This window comes from Antechinus flavipes, chromosome 3 (assembly GCF_016432865.1).
Source record: "Antechinus flavipes isolate AdamAnt ecotype Samford, QLD, Australia chromosome 3, AdamAnt_v2, whole genome shotgun sequence".
NCBI lineage: Eukaryota > Metazoa > Chordata > Mammalia > Dasyuromorphia > Dasyuridae > Antechinus > Antechinus flavipes.
Window position 1 is genome coordinate 623275130 of NC_067400.1, and position 20343 is coordinate 623295472.

Below are 20343 nucleotides of genomic sequence, written 5' to 3' on the forward strand. Positions count from 1 at the left end.
CATTGACTCGACTTAATCAGCATTTATTCAGTGCCTGCTGTGTACAGAGTACCATGAGACTACTCAACACATTGACTCGACTTAATCAGCATTTATTCAGTGCCCACTGTGTACAGAGTACCATGAGACTACTCACAACACATTGACTCGACTTAATCAGCATTTATTCAGTGCCCACTGTGTACAGAGTACCATGAGACTACTCACAACACATTGACTCGACTTAATCAGCATTTATTCAGTGCCCACTGTGTACAGGGTACTGTGCTGGAGAGACAAAAATAAGTCTCTGCCCTGGAAGAGGAGCTGCTTCTTTCAATTGTTCAGACAAGTGGCGCTGGAGACCTGACCTGGAACGGTGTCTGTGTGAGTGGACCCCCAAGGTCACAGAGGTCTTTCAGTCTAAGCCCCTGATTTTACAGACAAGGAAAATGAGGTCTGACCTGGGCAGATGACTTGCCTGGGGTCCTGCAGGACCCCAGCCCCTCTGCTCCTAAAGCTAGGACTCTGTCCATCGTATTGGGGGAGGAGGGGGCAGAAGCCTGGCTTAACATGACATCATCATCTGGTTGGCTGGGGGCTGAGGAAGAGGCAGAGTGAAGACTAACCGACTCTGAGGTCAGGACCCGAGTGACCATCCAGGATGAACATGGGGCCATCCGGAGGAGGAGCTCAGTGGGGAGGGCAGTGATAGTGGGTCTGCTTAGGATGGGCTGAGGAGACAGTTCTGAGGAGGAGGGGAGAGGGACCTGCGGCCTGAAGCCCCGGCCCAGAAAGAAGGCTGAGATGCCCCCTCCCCGACTCTGTCCTTGGCCCACAAGCTGAGCAGCCAAGCCTCTAGGAGGCTTAGAGGCCCAGCCTGGCTTCCCGGGGAGTCAGAGCCAAGTCTACAAGAAAGAGTCCAGCCATGTTCCTAGAGATGCGGAGGAGAAGACGGCCTGGTGGGATGGAGGGGCCGCCCTCAGAATTGCCAGCTGGACCATGGGACATTTCCAGGACAAAGCCAGCCAGCAGGGCCTCGTGCCAACAAGCAGGGCCTCAGTGCCAGCCGGGAGGACCTCAGTGCCAGCCGGGAGGGCCTCAGTGCCAGCTGGCAGAGCCTCGTGCCAGCCGGGAAGGCCTCGGTGCCAGCCAGGATGGCCCCATTAAGCAGCCACCTGAGGCTGGTCTTGCTCCCTCACAGACACCAACTCCCTGGGGCTCACTATGGCCATTTTCCCCTAGTTGCCCTGGCAGAGAAAACAGAGGGTGATATGAAAAGGGCAACAGAGCAGGGAAGAATCACCATCAGCTCTAATGCCACGGGGCCAGAGGAAGGCCTCCAGGAACAGGGCAGGGTCCTAGGTGGGACTAGAACCTTCAGGCAAAATTCTAGAATGTGTCCTGAAAGGGGCGGTTTGTGAGAACATATAAAGGGGAGGGTCATCACTAGGCGCCAGAATGGATGAATCAGCCGGCCATAACTTCCCCACCTCATCTCCCTTTTTGACGCGGTTGTTGGAGCCATGGCCTAGGCTTGGAGTCCCTGGAGATCGGGGAAGCCTTGGCTTAAGTGGCTCGTTCTCTCCTGGGGGCAAGGAGGGAAAGGGCCATTTGGGCAAGAATGTAGCCGAATGAACTCCGGGGGAATCGTTGAGCAGACCTGAAAAGCATTCAGAAATGGGTCCCTGACGGCTTGAGGCAGCTAGGGGATCGCTTCCGCTGCCTTTCATCAATGGCTTGGCTGGAAGGTATTCTTTGTCAGGCTGCTGGGAGACCCGGAACCGGAGGAGGGACGGCAGGCCCCAGGTCCCCAAGTAGGACTGAGCCGATCCAGGGGGGGTGGGAGATGGTAAAGGGGGTCGTGTTAAATGGGGACTGGCGAAGGAGTCAAGGATCTCTGACCTGGAGAAGAGCAGGCTGGGGCCGGAGGGGGACCTGCCGCAGGAAGGGTTAGACACACTCGGCTTGGCTCAAGTGGGCAGAACCAGGAGATGGGGCGGGAACCGGGGAGGCCGATTAGGCTCAGTGGCAGGAGGGCTTCCCCCCTCCCCGAGGGCTGCGCCAGCCCGGGATGGGAGCCCGCCGCGAAGCGGATGCCGACGTCGGGGATGCCGGAAGCCCCCGCAGGTGCACCTAACTGTCCCGCGCTCTTTGGTCCCCGCAGATTTAGGCCCCGACAATCCCAAGCTCAGCCATTTCATCCGCGTCGGGCTGGCCTCTCTGGTTCTGGTGGCACTGGGGATTTTGTTGGCCGAGGACTGGCACAGCAAGAAGGATCCCGAGAGGGATCCAGGGGACATCCTGTTTGAGAAGCCAAGTTATTCAGACATCAAGGCTAAGTTTGGAAGGTCCTGGAGAAAGTCTTCCACCATCTCCAGGCATGGAAAAAAGGGACGGATATAAGCCCTAAACAGCCACCAGTGGGCCTCCCCCATGGCACTCTGTAACCACTCTCCTTTTAGGATATAAATCTTTGCTTGAAACTCAAGGGCTCAATTCACCTAAGGCTGTCCCCGGAGCAGGGCCACCTGCTGTCTCCCCAGGGTTCCAAGAGCTATAGCTCCCCTGATCCCAAAGCCATCCTGCTCCCTGTCCCCAGACTGTGCTCCCTGTCCCCCGATCCCAAAGCCATCCTGCTCCCTGTCCCCAAGTCCCAAAGCTATCCTGCTCCCTGTCTCCAGACTGTGCTCCCTGTCCCCCAATCCCAAAGCCATCCTGCTCCCTGTTCCCAGACTGTGCTCCCTGTCCCCCAATCCCAAAGCCATCCTGCTCCCTGTCCCCCAATCCCAAAGCCATCCTGCTCCCTGTTCCCAGACTGTGCTCCCTGTCCCCCGATCCCAAAGCCATCCTGCTCCCTGCCAGAACTGAAGGAGGAGGCTCAGAACGGGCTGCACATGGCCCCATCTCCCGCCTCAGCCAGCTTCTTCGGTATTTACTGCCCCTTGCTGTGTCCAAAGCAGTGGACACAAACCTGAACTGCTCCCTCAGAATTCATAAGGGGAGGGTCCAAAGAGGGTCTGGAAGGGAAATGGAAGAGCCAGGAGGTCTTCACTCTCCTGTTGCCTCCTGATTCTTACCCCGAGGTCTCTCCTAGAGTCAGCCAGGCTGTCAGCACAGACCTCCTGGGCTTCCTCCGCAAGGATGGGGAGTGGGAGCAACATTTGGGAAGTCCTGGCCCTCTGCCCATACACAGTCCTGGCCGAGAAGTGCTTCTAAGACTCAGCCCCCTCCACTCCCCCTTACACATACACACCACTCTGCTACCCCTCCCCACCATCTCTAGCTCCCTCTCTCTTTGCACAGTCCCCATCCTCTGGGGATGGACCATATCACTGGCAGACATCTCTTGTCAAAATGGAGATGTTCCCTCCCTCTACCCTCCTATTTGCTTTTTCAGTGCCTTCCCTCCCCAGTCCTAGGACTGCACTATATGGCATCCACCCATGTTTCTGGGCTAATTTCATATTCCTCCCTTTCATGTGCTTTCCATTCTTAGTCTGTGGCCCATGGACTATTCCTAGTACATAACATCCCAAAGTCCATCTCCACGGCCTTTTGACGGGGATCCTCCATGTCTTAAATGAATTACTAGTGGAAGCAGAGCAGCCGATCTTATAGCACCATATAAATGCTTATTATGATGATGATCATTATCACCCTCATCTTCCCCCTCCTCCTCATCTGTGGGTGTCCCCAGACCCCAGGCAGGGCCCTTTATTTTAGCCTGGGTCTTGGAAGGGTGGGGTAGGGTGCATAAGAGAGAGCTGCAGCCCCTTCCCCGACCCCTGCCCTCTCCTTGACAGTCCAGTCTTTGATCATCTTTCTTGTACAAGTCGCATAGGAGCATGGGGTCAGACATGGCCAGAAAGAGGACAGAACCATGGTGAATCTGCAGTGTGGTCTTCTTTCTCTCCGCTGTGGACAAAGTCCCACAGTCGCCCATTGGCTGGGAGCTAAGAAAGGAACAGAGAATGGCCAACCTATGTCGCCTGGAGCTATTGGGTCTGTATTAAAGTAGTTGCCATCTGGCAGTCACATAACGCTGTGGATAGAATGTTGCCCCTCATCCAGGCACAAAGACCTGAGTTCAAATCCAGCCTCAGACATTTACTAGCCGTGTGACTCTGGTCAAGTCACTTAGTCTGATTGCCTCAGTTTCCTCATCTGCAGAGTGAGCTGAAGAAGGAAATGGCAAATCATCCCACACTTCTGTCAAGAAAACCACAAAATGGAGTTATGAAGAGATGGATATAACTAAAAGACAACTGAATAACTACTACGTGCCAGATCACATGCTAAGAGCTTTACAAATATCTCATTCGATCCTCACAACAGCCCTGATAGGTATTATTATCCCCATTTTGCAGTCAAGAAAATTGAGGCAGAGGTTAAGTGACTTCCTCATAAGTGTCTGAGTTTATATTTGAACTCAGGTCTTCCTGACACCAGGACCAGAACTTGATCCACTTGTTCACTTCAACGCTTCAAATTAGCTAAAAGTTGACACATCCAAACCAGAGCTAATCATCTCCTCCAATGAGCCTTCCTCTCTTCCCTGTGTAATTCTGTTTCCCCTTAAGCATCTAATAACATTATTATGAGAAGAGGTGCATGGTTTCACCAGAGTCCCAAGGGGACAGAAGGATGACATCCAAGGTTTCGAACCCCTGGTCTCCAGGACAGAATGCGAAATCCTCTCCCTAACCATCACACCATTCCCGCCATACATTCTGGCCAAATGGAGGCTTAGCCATTTTCCAAACTCAACGTGTCAGCCCTTAGAGTGGGATTGGCCGTCTCAGAATGGGGGGGGGGTGCCCTTTACGGAGCACTTCGAGCACAGGCTGGAGGATCCCTTGTCCAGTGGGTAAAGGGGACCCGCCTTGGGAGCATGGCTCGGATTGGGACATGGAATCCACCTGAGGAACCTCAAAGGAACAGAAGCTACTGAGTGATGGTGGTAAAGGGAAGAACTTCAATCAACAGCCAACGAGCATTTATTAAGCATTTACTGTGTGCCAGACATCATTTAGTGAGGAACATGGAGTCTCTTTACATTGTCAATGGTATTTCATGTTTCCAAATACATATAAAGATAATTTTCAACATTCATTTTTGTAAGACTTCCTCTCCCCCTTACCTCCCTCTTCCCCAGGACAGCAAGCAATCTAACATAGTTTGAATATGTGTGATCTTTTTAAACACATTTCTATGTGTATCATCTTTTTTATTTTTTGTTTTATTTATTTTTTTTTGCTGAGACAATTGGGGTTAAGTGACTTGCCCAGAGTCACACAGCTAGAAGTGTTGTGTCTGAGGTCACATTTGAACTCAGGTCCTCCTGACTTCAGGGCTGGTGCTCTATCCACTGCACCACCCAGCTGCCCCCATATTTGTCATGTTGTACAAGAAAAATCAGATCCAGAGGGAAAAGACCACGAGGGAAAAAAAAAAACAGCACACGGAGTCTTGCCCCGGCAGTCCCCCGCGTCTGAAATTCTTCCCCCTCCCCTCTGCCTCACGCTCCGTTTCCTTCAGGGCTCAGCTCTGGGGCCCGTCTTCTGAAGCGAGCCTTTCCAGACCTCTCCCCCGCGGTACCGCCTCCTGGGACCTGTATTCTCTCCTCTGTATATACCTTGTAGAGCCTGCTCATTATCTTCCCCTTAGAACGGACTTCCTGGAGATCAGAGGTTGCATCTTAACCCAGGGCTTGGAACACAGTAAGCGCTTAATTAAGGCTGTTTTGTGGATGGGCTGACTGATTTCTTTTTCACCTTGTTGACTTTCCTCCGTATACTTTAGTATTCGCGGTGAAACATGTTCCCCTTTCCCCGTGTAAACCGCGGCACGTTTGTGTGGGAGCCCACTGAGCCACAGCCGCCACTTCCTCTTCACACTGAGAGGCACATGGGTCATAATGAAAGGGAAGCTAAAAATAGCCCCCGGAGGATATCTAGCAACCACTGGAGGCTCTCTAGCCACGAGCACAAGCCCTTCCGAGAGCGAGGTGACCCGCTATTCGTCACCTCAGAAACGCCGCCCGCAGAGTTTCTAAATCACTTCGTTGTCACAGATTCAGCGCTTTCTAGGAAGCTGACAGCCCTGCCTGCGCCACAACAGGAAACAAGGGAGGGAGGGAGGGAGGGAGCGAGAAAAGAAGAGAAGGAGGGATGGAGAGAAGGGTGGGGTGGAGAGAAGGGGGGGGTGACGGGAAGGAGAGAAGGAGGAGGGAGGAAGGAAGGAAGGAAGGAAGGAAGAAAGGAAAGAAGGAAGGAAGGAAGGAAGGAAGAAGAGAGGGGGAAGGAAGGGAGGAAAGAGGGACAGAGGAAAGGAAGGAAGGAGGGAGGGAGGGAAGGAGAAGGAAGGGAGGAAAGAAAGAAGGAGGGAAAGGAGGAAAGAAAGAGAGAGAGGGAGAAAGGGAAGAAAGACATGTTTTAAGCACTTATGTTCCAGGCATCTTTTTAAAAAATCTCATTTGAAACTCACAACCACCCTGGGAAATAGAGGCTATAATTATACTCATTTTACAGATGTGAAAACGGAGGCAAACAGGTTAAGTGACTTGCTCAGGGTCACACAGCCAGTGAGTATCTGAAGCCTGACTCAAACTCACAGTTTCCATTTGAACTCACATCCTGGTGCTCCATCCACTGCACCACCTACTTAGCTCCCAGTCTAACATCTAACCGCATTATCTACAGGCCATGGGGTTGACAGCCCTTACTCTTCCTCTAACACTGTATGTCCCACCACAACAGTAATGCTTCCAAAACCCAGCCCTGGCCACAATGCAGACAAACCTGTAGCGGGCTGTGGCTGCTGTCCCTAGCCATGGTGCTGACAGCACTAAACAGGCAGCAACCATTTCCATAATCCCTCACACTTTTTTTTTTTTAATAGTTTTGCTGTCTATTTCTATTTCTTTTTCTTTTTTTATAATAACTTTTTATTGACAGAACCCATGCCAGGGTAATTTTTTACAGCATTATCCCTTGCACTCACTTCTGTTCCGATTTTTCCCCTCCCTCCCTCTACCCCCTCTCCCAGATGGCAAGCAGTCCTTTACATGTTAAATATGTCACAGTATATCCTAGATACAATATACGTGTGCAGAACCAAACAGAGGGAGGGAGGGAGAGAAGGAGGAGGGAGGAAAGGAGAGAGGGAGGAAGGAAGGAAAGAAGAAGAGAGGGGGAAGGAAGAAAGGGGGAAGGAAGGGAGGAAAGGGGGACAGAGGAAAAGAAGGAAGGAGGGAGGGAGGAAGGAGAAGGAAGGGAGGAAAGAAGGAAGGAGGGAAAGGAGGAAAGAAAGGGAGGGAGGGAGAAAGGGAGGAAAAGGAAGGGCTTGTGCTCATGGCTAGAAAAGTTGCACAGGGAGAATTGAATTCAGAAGGTGAAAATAACCTGGGGAAAAAAACAAAAATGCAAACAGTACATTCATTTCCCAGTGTTCTTTCTTTGGGTGTAGCTGCTTCTGTGCATCACTGATCAATTGAAACTGAGTTAGATCTTCTCTTTTTCAAAGAAATCCACTTCCATCAGAATACATCCTCAAACAGTATCGTTGTTGAGGTATATAATGATCTCCTGGTTCTGCTCGTTTCACTTAGCATCAGTTCATGTAAGTCTCGCCAGTCCTCTCTGTATTCATCCTGCTGGTCATTTCTTACAGAACAATAATATTCCATAACGTTCATATACCACAATTTACCCAGCCATTCTCCTATTGATGGGCATCCATTCATTTTCCAGCTTCTAGCCACTACAAACGGCCGCCACAAATATTTTGGCACATACAGGTCCCTTTCCCTTCTTTAGTATTTCTTTGAATCCCTCACACTTGACAAAGGGATTTCCTCACAATAAACCTGTAAGCCAGGCAGTGACAGTGGGACCATGACCATTTTGCAGATGAGGAAACAGAGGTTCTGAGAAAATAAATGACTTGTAAACATTCCTTAATCTACTTCTGCATGCTGAGGCCAGTGGCCTGGTATAACTGGAGTCACAGCATTCTTCTCACTCCCAGGAATTAACGCAGCCAGCGCTTACCTTTCCCTCTTCCCCACCTTCAGATCTCCTGAACCTGTTACTGTCTCTCTGAAGAAACAGTCCTTCCTTCCCAGATTGGGACCAGGAGACAGTTACAGGTTCCCAGACTCAGAATGTTCTCTCCTCTCTATTTCTGCAGAACCAATAGTTATACATCAGAGGTTAGTTTGGAAGCTCCCCCCTTCCCTTTTATTTTTCATCTTGTCACCAATATTCCTCTCTGCACAGATATCCTGTCCTTCTCCTTCCCTTTTCAGCCCCCTCCACACTCATTCTCTCCACAGATGAAGGTTTTGAAAACTTTCACAATATGTTTAAGGAAGAGGGCCAAAGTATTCACAAACAGGATCCCCAAACCCTGTACTTTGTTCTGGAAACTGCCCACTGAGTCATCCATAGACAAGACTGAATACACCCTAGCTCCCAGCTCAAAAAAACCATCCTTACATAGTTGCTATGTTAGATTCAGGAATGGATGCCAAAGGACCAACACCACCTCAAGTCCTTGTTTCTTCTACCCAAGTACCTTCGTGTTGGGCATTGAGTACCCCCCAGTCTAGAAAAACTGACAGTAGAATGTCCACAGCTTCTTCCAGTTCCAACTGTCTGTATTCTAAGGACTAGAAGTGGAAGGAAGCAAGGACATCCTTGAGGTGAAATAAATCCCTATTGGATATGGGGTGCTGAGAACCTATGAAAAAAGGAGGAGTGGACCATAGCTCACCTTGAGAGCTGACTCTTCCTGAGAAGAGTTTTTCACAGAATCATCATTTCAGATCTGGGAGAGAAATGAGGGGTCCTGACTAACCCCCCAAACAGAAAGCCTCTCTGAAATATTATCAACCAACTGATTTATGTCTGAAAGCATACTAATGCCTACCAAAATATAGCTGAAATATAACAAAATATAACTAAATCAAGTCTGCCTCCATTGACTTTCCACCACCATTTCACGTGATCTTTTTTTTTTCTTTTTTACCCAGTATTTTGTCAATCAGTAAGCATTTATTAAGTGCCTATTATATGCCAGGCACTATACTAAGTGCTAGGGATACAAAGAAAGGCAAAAAAAAAAAAACAAACAAACAGTTCCTGCATTCAAGGAGTTCACAATTTAATGGGGAAGACAACATAGAAACAACCTCGCATAAACAGGATAAATTGAAGGTAACCTCAGAGGAAAGGAAAGACTTTTTATAGAAGGTCAGATTTTTGTTGAAACTTGTTAAAAACCAGGGAAACCAGGAGGTGGAGATGAGTAGGAAGAGCATTCTAGGCATGGGGAAACCACGAAGTAAAAATGGTTAGTCTGGAAATGGAGGAAAAACAAGGAAAACAAAGTGGCTGAATCATAGAGTACATGGAGGAGAATAAAATGCAAGGAGACTGGAAAAGAAGGGAGTGAGGCAGGTTCTGAAGGGTTTTGAATGCCAAACAGAGGATTCTGACCTTTCTATCTATCTTGTCCATATGTCATCAAAACATCACAGCAATCTCAATGTGTCCTGGTTAAACCTGAACAGAGAAACACTTCTCCTCCTAGTTCTGGACATTCTCATCAAGATCACAGTAGCATTTTTTCCCAATGAAGTCTTGACCAACACTGAGTTTGTAATCCACAAAATAAACCTTCAAATATATTTTGAGATAAAATGATACCTAGCTTCCCCTTCCCTCATCTCAAGATTATTTCTTTTTAATTCAAGGCTAAGACTTAATATTTATCTCTAATTATTATCGTTAAATTATGTCCAACATTCTAATCTGAGAGATTTTTTGGGATCCTGACTTTCTTAGTTATCCCTCACAATTCTATGTCATTTGCAGATCTTACGCCCAAACCATCAGCTAAATAGCAGTGTAGAGAGAGTACAAAATTTGAAGTCAGGAAGACAAAGGATTCAAATCCTGAATCAGATACTAACAACTGTGATTTTGGATATCTTCAAAATGGAGCTGATAATAATAGCACCTACATCACAGGGTTAAATTGAGGGTATTTGTAAAGCACTTTACAAAATCTTAAAGTGCATTAAAATGCTGGCTGTCACCATAATCATGTATGCTTTGGAACAAATCATTGATAAAAATGTTAAACAGCTCTGTTTCAAGCATAGATATCTGGGGCACTCCTCTGTAGACTCCCCTGAAACATCAGACTATTAATGATTCCTCTTTGGGTGTAACCATTCAAGCCATTCTGAATTCACTAAATCAGCCATTACTGAATCCATATCTTTCCATTTTTTCCCTGCAAGATCATGAGAGACTTTGCCAAATGCTCTGCTAAAACTAAGGTAGACTCTCTCTATAGCATTGCCCTAATCAGCCAATCCAGCGGTGCTCGGTTTGGGGGTTTGTTTTGTTTTGTTTGTTCATTGGTTTTGGTTTTGGTTTTTTGCCAGGAATAGACGCTAAATAATCCAGCTTATTATTTTCATGTTCCATTATCATCTTTTGCCATTTTGTCAGTTTTCTCTTGAGGTACCTCTCCCACCCCACTTGCTCTTACCAAGATTGCTAGCAGTGAGTGATTCCACAATCACACCTGCCAGTTCTTTAAAGGATGTCATTCATCTATGAAGAATTAAAAATTTATCAAGGGCATCTGGGAAATCTCTAACTCTCTCACTACTTATCTTGCTTAGAAATTCCCTATTCTGATTTTTTGTCCTGAGAAGAAGAGGAAGAGGAAGAACAAGAACAAGAAAAAGAGGAGGAAGAGGAAAAGGAAGAGGAGGAGGACAAATAACAACAATAATGTGTAAAATAGACCTTTGAAGATTCAGAATCCTGGATTAAGAGCTAGCTAGGGTATAAGGATAGGGGTATCAATGGGATAATGTTATAGGTATAACACCTGATGAATTAGGAAGAGATTGAGAATAAAATAAATGAAGATTTCACTAGATAAAGTCCCCAATGCCTGACAAGATCAGGAAATGGGGGGGGGGAAGCCTTTTAAGTAGGGACATACACTCCAGGGGACCACTAAAGGACTCTATGGTGTTTATCATTTCTTAGGGATGGACTAAGGACCACATCGTGTCTTTTCTTTCTCAGGTGGTAGACATTGCCATTGTCTTTTCAGAAATAACCAAAACTATTATATTATTGGTATTATAGTTAAGAATTTTATCTGCAAAGTAAGCAGTAGGTGGTGCTAGCAATCAAAGCAGTTTCGATTGTAATCATCCTTCAAGCTCCAGGATTCTGTGCTTGGTCCTGGGCTGTTTAATAGGTTGAAGCTGATCTGCTCTGTTATCCTGGGATAAAGGAAGAGAGTAAGCCATTATCCCTCCAGAAGACTTTTGCCTTTAAGTCACTATCTGGTCACATGCTAAGATTCAGGCCAGAAATTTATTTTCCATATCACAAGCTCTGCAAAGTTTCAAGGTCAATCTCCACTTCCTCTTCTGGGGAAAAAATTCAGGTCTTGTCTCATTAATAAACAATTATTTCTCATGACCATCTCAACTACATGCAGAAATAATCATACTCTTTTTAGTATTTTATTTTTCCAAATACATGCAAAGATAATTTTCAACATTCACCTTTGCAAAATATTGTACTCCAAATTTTTTTCCCTTTCTCCCTCCCTTTACCCTAAGACAGCAAGCAATCCAATATAGGTTAAACCTGAATTCTTTTAAACACATTTCTGTATTTGTCATGCTGCAAAAGAAAAATCTGATCACAAGGGAAAAAATATAAGAAATAAAAAGCAAGCAAATAACAACAAAGAGGTGAAAATGCTGAGCTGTGAAGCACATTAGCCTCCATAATTTTCTCTTTGGATATGGTTGGACTTGCCATCACAAGTCTATTAGAATTGTCTTGGATCACCTTATTGTTGGCAAAAGCTAAGTGGTGGTCATACTCTTGACCTTACCATCATCCACAAGTGTTTGACTTTCACATTTGTGAACCTAAACTTCCTTTATCTTATCATAATATTTCATCATTTTCTTTCCCTCTGTTTTATAAACTTTGACCCATTTCTTCATTCTCCCAACCCCTTGCCTTCATTAAGGCAAGACAATTCTTTTTTCCTACTCACCAAAAGATTTCCAACCCTTTTTAACCTTTATTGTGACTTCTAAGGATTCCCCTCCTCTTACCCTCTCAGCTGAGAGTCATTTCCCATTTTACTAAAAAAAAAAAAAAAAAAAAAAAAAAAGATTGAGGGCCTTCCTAAGGAGCTCTCTCTTCTTTCTTCCTGGTTTCACTTCACTCCGATACTTTCTGCCATCTCTTCCTTCATCCCTCTCTCTCGTAAAGAAATGGTCCTTCTCCTTGTCAAAACAAACTCTTTACATGCACAAGTGATCCCATTCCATCTTATCTCTTTTAGTAGATTTCCCATCTACATCCCCACTCTCTCACTAATCTCTCTCCCTATCTACTGGGTATTTCCTTACTGCCTAAAATGCACCCATTTGTCCTCCTTCCCTAAAAGTTTATTACTTGATCTAGCTATCAAGCTATTGTCATGCTATATCTCTTTTTTTTTTTCCTAGCAAAACTCCTTGAGAGCCACCTAAAACAGTACCTTTCCTCTAAGTCCCTTCTTAAGTCTGTGCCACTTGACTTCTAACTTCATTTAACTCAAATTGTTATCAGTGGTCTCTTAATTGCCAAATCTAAACCAATTCTCCTCTTTCTTGATCTCTCTGGAGTCTATATCACTTGATCATCCTCTTGTTTTTAGGTTTTAACCCAGGCTTCCTCTCTTGTAACAGAAGTGATGGACCCAGGATGCAGAAGCAGACAGACTGTCAAGCACACACACACACACACACACACACACACACACACACACACACACACACACACACACACACACCAATTTTTTTAGCCTGACTAAAGCAGGAATTTCTTTCCTTGACTGTGCATATTTGTTACAAAGATACAAAAATGTTTCCCATTTGGGATGGGGATGGAAAAAGAGGGAGAGAAAACAATTTTTTTATTTAAAAAAATTTAATTAAAAAGTACTCCACTGACTCTTCTCGGCTAATCTCTTGTTTGTACCCGAAGAACTTTGTTTTTTAAGGGAAGCTTATTTAAATTAATTTCTTAAGAAAAAAGCATCAGCATAGACGAATTTATAAGTGAATTCTACCCAACATTTCAAGATCAACTAATTCCTATTTTTAAAAAAACAACTTGGAATAACAGGCAAAGAAGGAGTCCTACTCAAATCTTTTTGCGAAACAAAAATGAGCTGATACCTAAATCAGGAAGAGCAAAAACAGAGAAAGAAAATTACAGACAAATTTCACCAATGTATATGGATGCAAAAATCCTAAATAAAATGCTAGCTAGGAGATTACAATATATCACAAAGATCATATATGATGGCCAAGTGAGATTTTCACCAGGAATGCAGGGATGTTTTAACATAAGGAAAACTATTAATATAATTGATTCTAACAATAATAAAAAGGTTTTTTTTAATAATATGAAGCTTGACAAACTACAACACTCACTCCTATTAAAAATACTTGAAAGCATAGCTATCTATGGATTTTCCCTTAAAATGATAAGAAGCACTTCCTAAAACCACAAGCTAGATGTTTTCCCAATAAGATCAGAAGTCAAACAAGGATGCCCATTATCATTAATATTATTCAATAGTGTATTAGAAATGCTTGCAATAAGAATAGAAGTAAAATAAATTGATAGAATCAAAATGGACAATGAGATAATAAAACTATCTCATTTTACAGACAATATGATGATATATTTGCAAATTCTAGAGATTCAACTAAAAAGTTAGTGAAAACAATGAATGATTTTAGCAAAGTAACAGGATAAAAAATAAACTCACATAAATTATCAGCATTTCTATATATCACCAACAAAGAGATAATAAAACACACTCCATTTAAGATAACTATAAATAGTATAAACTATCTGAGAGTATATTTGCTAAGACAAATCCAGGAACTATACATATATATTTCTAAAACACTTTTTATACAAAGAAAGTCCAATTCAAATAATTGGAGAAATATTAATTGGTCACGGGTGAGTAGAGCCAATATAATAAAATATGACAATTCTACCTAAACTAATCAATTTATTCAATGCCTTTCCTAATAAATTAGCAAAAATTGTTTTATGAAATTAGAAAAGTTATAACAAAATTCATTTGGCAGAACAAAAATGTCAAGAATACCAAAGGAATTAATGGGAAAATGTAAGGGAATGAGAGTTGACAATTCCAGGTCTTGGACTATATTATAAGGCAATAATTATCAAAATTATCTGGAATTAGGTAAGAAATAGAAAGGTGAATCAGTGGAACAGAATACATAGTAGTAAATGATTATAGTAAGCTTATGTTTGAGAAATGTAAAGATTTAAGCTTGTAGGATAATAATTTAGTATTTGGTAAAAATTGGTGGGGAAACTGGAAAATAATCTGGCTGAAACTGGGTATAGATCAATATCTTATAGCATTTACCAAGATAAGATCAAAGTGAATACATGACCTACATAATAAAATTGGTAAATAGGAGAATGCATAGTATGGTTTTGCATATGTATGTGTGCACATAGACACATATACATACATACAAATAAACATATATGTGTGTCTGTATCTGTGTCAAATAGTGGTCTTCTCTAGTATAAGGTAGGGAGGTTTGGAACTTAAAATATAACAAAAATAATAAATTAAATAGTTTAAAAAGAGCATTTACTGAATATTAGTCATAAAGAGCATTTTTTTTTTTACAAACTAAAGAGGCTGAAATATAACCAAATCTAGTTTTTTTTTAAATTAATAATTAAAACTTACTTGAAAATATAAATATCAAAAAGCCTTTTATTTTTACTTCCCACAAAATATAAAAAAAGTTTTCAGTCTTGGCTTGGCTAAAAAAGCACTTTTTCCATTTGGCCTCCTTTCATGGTAGGCAAGGCTAAGTAGTTTAGGAACTGGTGATCAAAGGCATAGCCTTTGAAGATTTAACATTTTAGCCTTTTTACTTTCCCTTATCACAACAGCTTCAGAGTCATGTGATATAAAAAGTCTTGGAAACAAAATGCCCAGATGGGCCAAATTGGGTGGGGAAAAGGGATATCTTCCCCAGACTGCTGTAGGTGGCTGAAATCCCTCCCAGCAGGGACTGCCTGGAGGAAGGGAAGGGGGAAGACAGATAATACTCCGGACCTCAACAGGGACAATGAAGTCAGAAAAAGTATAGAATATCCCCAAAAGGATCACACAGGGGCCTTAAAATGAGGGGGAGCTAGTTGCTAGACATGCCTTTTTCTTCCTTTCAATTAAAACTCCATGGGAATGACTGAAAAGAAAAAACTGAGAAGCGGAGGAAATCAGGAATCCCTAACAGCCTGGAAACCTGATGGATTCTCCCTCCCTTTTCCCCTCCTTCCCTTTCTGCTTCCTCCTCTTCTCCCTCTCTCTCCCTCTCAATCTTTCTCTCTATCCATCCACCTCTGTGTGTGTCTGTCTCTTTCACTTTCCTGTCTCTTTCTATCTCTGTCTTTGTGTCTGTCTCTATTTCCCTCTGTCTCTGTCTTTCTCTTTCAATCCCTCCCTCCCTCACTCTTTCTCAATCTCTCTTTATCCATCTACCTCTTTCTCTTTCCCCCTCTCTGTATCTGTCTCTTTTCTTCTTTCTCTTTGTGTGTGTCTGTCTCTCTCACTCTATTTCTCTCTTCCTATCTGTCTCCATCTCTCCCTCTTTCTCAATCTCTCTTTATCCATATGCCTCTTTCTCTCCCCCCCATCTCTCTCTTTTCTTTTCTTTTCCTCTCCCTGTGTCTTTCTCTCTATCTCTATGTCTGTCTTTGTCACATTATTTCTCTCTTTCCTATCTCTGTCTCTGTCTATCCCTTCCCCTCCCTTTCTCAACCTCTCTTTATCCATTCGCCTCTCTCTCTTCTTCACCTCTCTCTATCTGTCTCTTTTTCTGTCTTTGTATCTCTTTTCTTTTCCTCTCCCTCTAGCTTTCTGTCTCTCTCACTCTCTTTTTCCTCTCTTCCTATTTCTCTGTCTCTGTCTCTCTCTTTCCCAATCTCTCTTTACCCATTTATCTTCTTTCTCAGCCTCTCTTTATCCACTCACCTCTCTCTGTATCTGTCTCTTTTTCTGTCTTTGTATCTCTTTTCTTTGTATCTCTTTTCTTTTCCTCTCCCTCTGTCTCTTTCTCTGTCTCTCTTTTTCTCTCTCTCCCTATCTCTCTCTTTCCCAATCTCTCTTTATCCATCCACCTCTCTCTGTCTCTTTTTCTCTGTCTCTGCTTCTCTCTTCTTTCCCTCTCCCTCTGTCTGTCTCTCTCCGTCTCTGTCTCTGTGAGCCCCGGAGCAGATCTTTGGAAGGTTACAGCCTCCGGCGACCAGAGCAGAGCAGCGGGACATCGCCCCCTCCCCTCCCCCTCATCCCCTCTCCGCCCCGTAGGCAGCAGGGAGTCAGTCAGAGAAGGGCGCCGGGAGCCGCGTCTAAGCCTTCCTGACCAGGCTCGGGCTTCCCGGGTCCGTCCCTGAAGCACCGATCTCTCCGGTCAGGAGGCTTTGGGCTTCGGCAGTTTGCGCTTAAGACTAGATGCAACGCAGTCGCGAAATGAGATCCACAAGCCCCGGCGCGCAGCAGCAGCAGCAGCAGCATCTCCCCGGCCCGCGGCGGCCGCCCGCGTCCTCGGCGCTTTAGCGCTGGGAGCTGTCCCGCCTCCCGGCGGGCCTCGGGACAGCTGCTGGCCACAAGGGCCCGCGGCCTCCCGGCAGCGCTCGGAGGCCCGCAGCCCACCCACCTCGCCCCGCCCCCGCGCTCTAGGAGGTCCAATCCGCGACCTTTCCAGTGTCCTGACTGCCTCTGACCACTCCCCCCAAAGACCAGAGAGGTCTTCTCCTCCTGGGGGGGAGGGGCAAGCTCGTTCGGTCCCCGGAGGGAGCCCCTTCGGCAGAACCGAGCAGGGAGGGGCAAGTGGCGAGGAAAGTGAAAAGGAGAATGTCCCAGGGACGGATACTTGCCGGGACAGTGCGGGTGGGGGTGGGGTGAACAAAGTGCTCATTCCTCCGGGATGGGAGGGCCTTCTTCCCTCTTCAGGTATCCCCAACAGGACGAGCCCCTTGGGGTACCCTCGTGGTGCCCCGGCTGCCCGTCGCGGTCCCGCGGCTGCCCGTCGAGATCCCACGGCTGCCCCATCGCTCTTGGCTCTAAGTCCTTGCAATGGCAGTTGTTCAAGTCTGGAAAGGACCTTGAACTTCTCTGATTTCCTCTCACCTACCAAGCCGTCAATGGCGGACCCACATTTAAGCAGGCCGGCTGCCCAGAGAGCGGGAAGGTCCAAATGCCCGGATGAGACCCTCCCCCAGGAGCAGGAAGAGCCGGCGAGCCCGTGTTAAGTCTGGAAGATGGACACGAAGCAACGCGGAAGGAAACGCGGTGTCTCGCAGTGTTCCGGGGACCCAAGAGGGAACCGCGCCTCGGGCAAATACGCCGAGAGCGCCGAGAAGCGGAGCAGGGTGGCTTTTCGGCTGCAGCCGGCCCTTTACGTGCGGCTCTAAGAGACTGGAAGGACATGATGGCTCATACGTCAGGTCAACGCTCGAGGACTGATTGCCAGGGTCACGCCTGTCCCCAAAGTCACTGGTCTAGTTTCGTGGCGTGCTGCGGGGATAGCTCCCCGCTTAAGGGTCCGAGGCGCTGGGGCTGGAGAAGGAAGGAGACATGGGAGGTGAGCAGTTAAAGGGAGAAGCCGGGGAGCAGCCGAGGGGGCAGACCGCATGCAGACAGGGCAGGAGCTGCACCGAGCTGGAGGAAAAAGCACAGCTGTTTTACCCGGAACTGCAGGGCAAGGCACACTCTACTGGGAGCCGGATGATTGCAGAAAAGCAGGATCACCCTCTGATGTTGTCTGCAGCCTGAGAGAGGGGCAATCTTTCAGAGATTTGAGTTCTCTTGGGGGGAGGGGGGAGAGAGAGAGACAGAGACAGAGACCGACAGAGAGGGAGGGGGAGAGAGAGACAGAGACAGACAGAGGGGGAGGGGGGGGGGTAGAGAGAGACAGAGACAGAGACAGAGACAGACAGACAGAGACAGACAGAGAGAGAAACAGAGACAGACAGAAACAGAGAGAGACAGAGAGAGATAGAGAGAGATAGAGAGAAACAGAATGATAGAGACAGAGACAGAGAAGAGAGACTGACAGAAAAAAAACTAAGAGGGGCCAGGGTACATTGCAACAGTTTTGCCGAGGGATAAAAACAGACTCTTTTGCTGATGGAAGGATGGAAGAGCTGGCTAGGGAAGGTGCAGGACCCCATCTCAATTTACAAATTGGGTCCCTGAGCACATCTGAGCGAGTTTAGCAGATCCTGGGTTTAAGGGAACTGTTTGCTCTGAAAGAGCTTAACATCTTCTCAGAACGCTCTCCCGGGCGCCAGTGCGCTACTTCTCGTTGCTGTAGCAGCAAGAGGACAGTGTGAAGCAGCTTTCCCCAGTGAGAGAGCGCTGAAGACCAAAAGACAAGGAATTTTTTAAAAAGGAGTTTTGCCCACTAGGTGACGTAGGGATGCTCCCCAAAGAGCGAAACCCAGGCCGGGAGGGCAGAGTGACGAGTTGCCCCGGTGCAAAGGCTCCTGCCAGCTTTCTGAGTGTGAAGGCTGTTCTTGCCCAAACTTTCTGTGTATTGCCTGGAAAACGCGACAAAGCTTTCTCTAGACAAAGGTGAACCATCGTAGTTCGAATACTCCTCCCCTCACCTTATCGCGATACCATATTCCTTTGTGCCTTCCCTTCTTATATATATTTCTGTTAATACATGAACGCAGAGACCTATTTCCCGTTTAAGAGTCGGCAGTGTCATCTGGAGCTGCTTTTGTATGAATGGGAAGCCCACGAATGGGGGCTCGAAGAAGTAAAAGCGAACCCCCCACGGCAGCCCCCCCCCACGGGGCAGTTACCCGGGAACACCCTTCCCAGAAACCCCCGCTCTCCCCCAGAGGGGGCGGGGAGCCACTAGTGGAAGGGAGTGATGCGGCTGCCACAGGAGACATGTCCGGACTAGAATCGGACAGACTCGGGCTGGCCCGAAGCCAAGGGAGAGCCGGCTTGGAGGGGGAAGGGGGGACGGCAGCAGGAGAGCCCCGAGGATCCGACTGAGGCAAGTTGACACCTGCCTCGGGATCCAGCCCCGGGGGATTTGTGCAGCCGTTTGGCCTGGGCCCCTGAAAGGAGAACTGGGTGGGGACCAGTCCTGGAGCGGGGCTGCTAAGGGACGTGAGCTCTCCTTGAGCTGTCAAAGGAAGGGGGAGGAGGTAGAGCGGGGCTGGAGCCAGTGGTGATTAAAAATGGGGGGAGGGAGGAGCCAAGGCAGGTTTAGAGCCGAAAGCAGGTCACCCCTGCTGCGGGACCACCCAAGCCCGAGCCCAGCCCCTGCTAGCAAGCAGAGTTGTTTGTCTAACGAGCAGAGCCTTCCCCAAGAGCTGGAAAGGGCAGGAGCGGAGCTGATGGAGCTGGGGGCCACAGCGGGGGCAGCGTCCCGGCAGGAGGAAAAATCACCAAGGGTTTGCTGTCACTCTATGAGGCCCCTTGCGCCCCCATCTCCCCCCCTCCGGAATCGGTTTCCTTACGTGTACAATGAGACGGTTCCCAAGCTACCTTGTCCTTCTGGAACCCACAACCCCATAAATGCCCCTGCCCTGCTGCCCAACACCCGCCCCTCCTAGTGCCAGGGACTGAACTAGCCACGAGCTCGGCCCCGGCCTGGAGGACGCCTGCTTCCCTGGCCCGGTCTCCATCGCCCCTTAAAGGCTCAAGAACTAAAAGAACATTTCTAAGCCCCCTCTCAGAAGGGACTTTCTCTGGCTAAATTTCCCTGCCGGGTGGACATGTGAGAAGAGAAGACAGAAGGGAGACAATAGGAGGGGAAAGGAGTGGAGGCAGGGGAGGAGAGGAGGAAGAAAGGAGTGAAGGGAGGAGAGAAGAAGGGGAGAAGAAGAAAGGAGTGAAGGGAGGGAGGGAGGAGAGGAAAGAAGTGCAAGGAGGGGGGAGGAGACCCTCCTAGAAGTTGGGGGGATGATCAGACTTCCAGATCCAAAAGAGACTTTAAAAAATAAGTGCTTCGGGGGAAACCCAGGCCAGGATCGAGGCCTTGGCAAGGCGAAGCAGCCAATCGGAATGGTTGCTCAGACTTCCTGCTGCCTAGCCTGGGTCGCCACCACCAAGGGTGCAGGGGGTCCGTCCCTGAGAAGGAAAGGCTGGAAGGCGCCATCCTTCTCGGAAGGGGCTGCCACATCCGAGGAGGAAGTCGGTGATCATCCCAGAAGGAAGCTG

At 47.0% G+C, this 20343-nt stretch overlaps 1 protein-coding gene across 3 annotated transcripts in view; it reads right to left on the minus strand.

The window, feature by feature from the left end:
• Nucleotides 1-20343, minus strand: part of TTYH1 (tweety family member 1) — a 69160-nt gene that overhangs the window by 8405 nt on the left and 40412 nt on the right. The window lies entirely within an intron of this gene.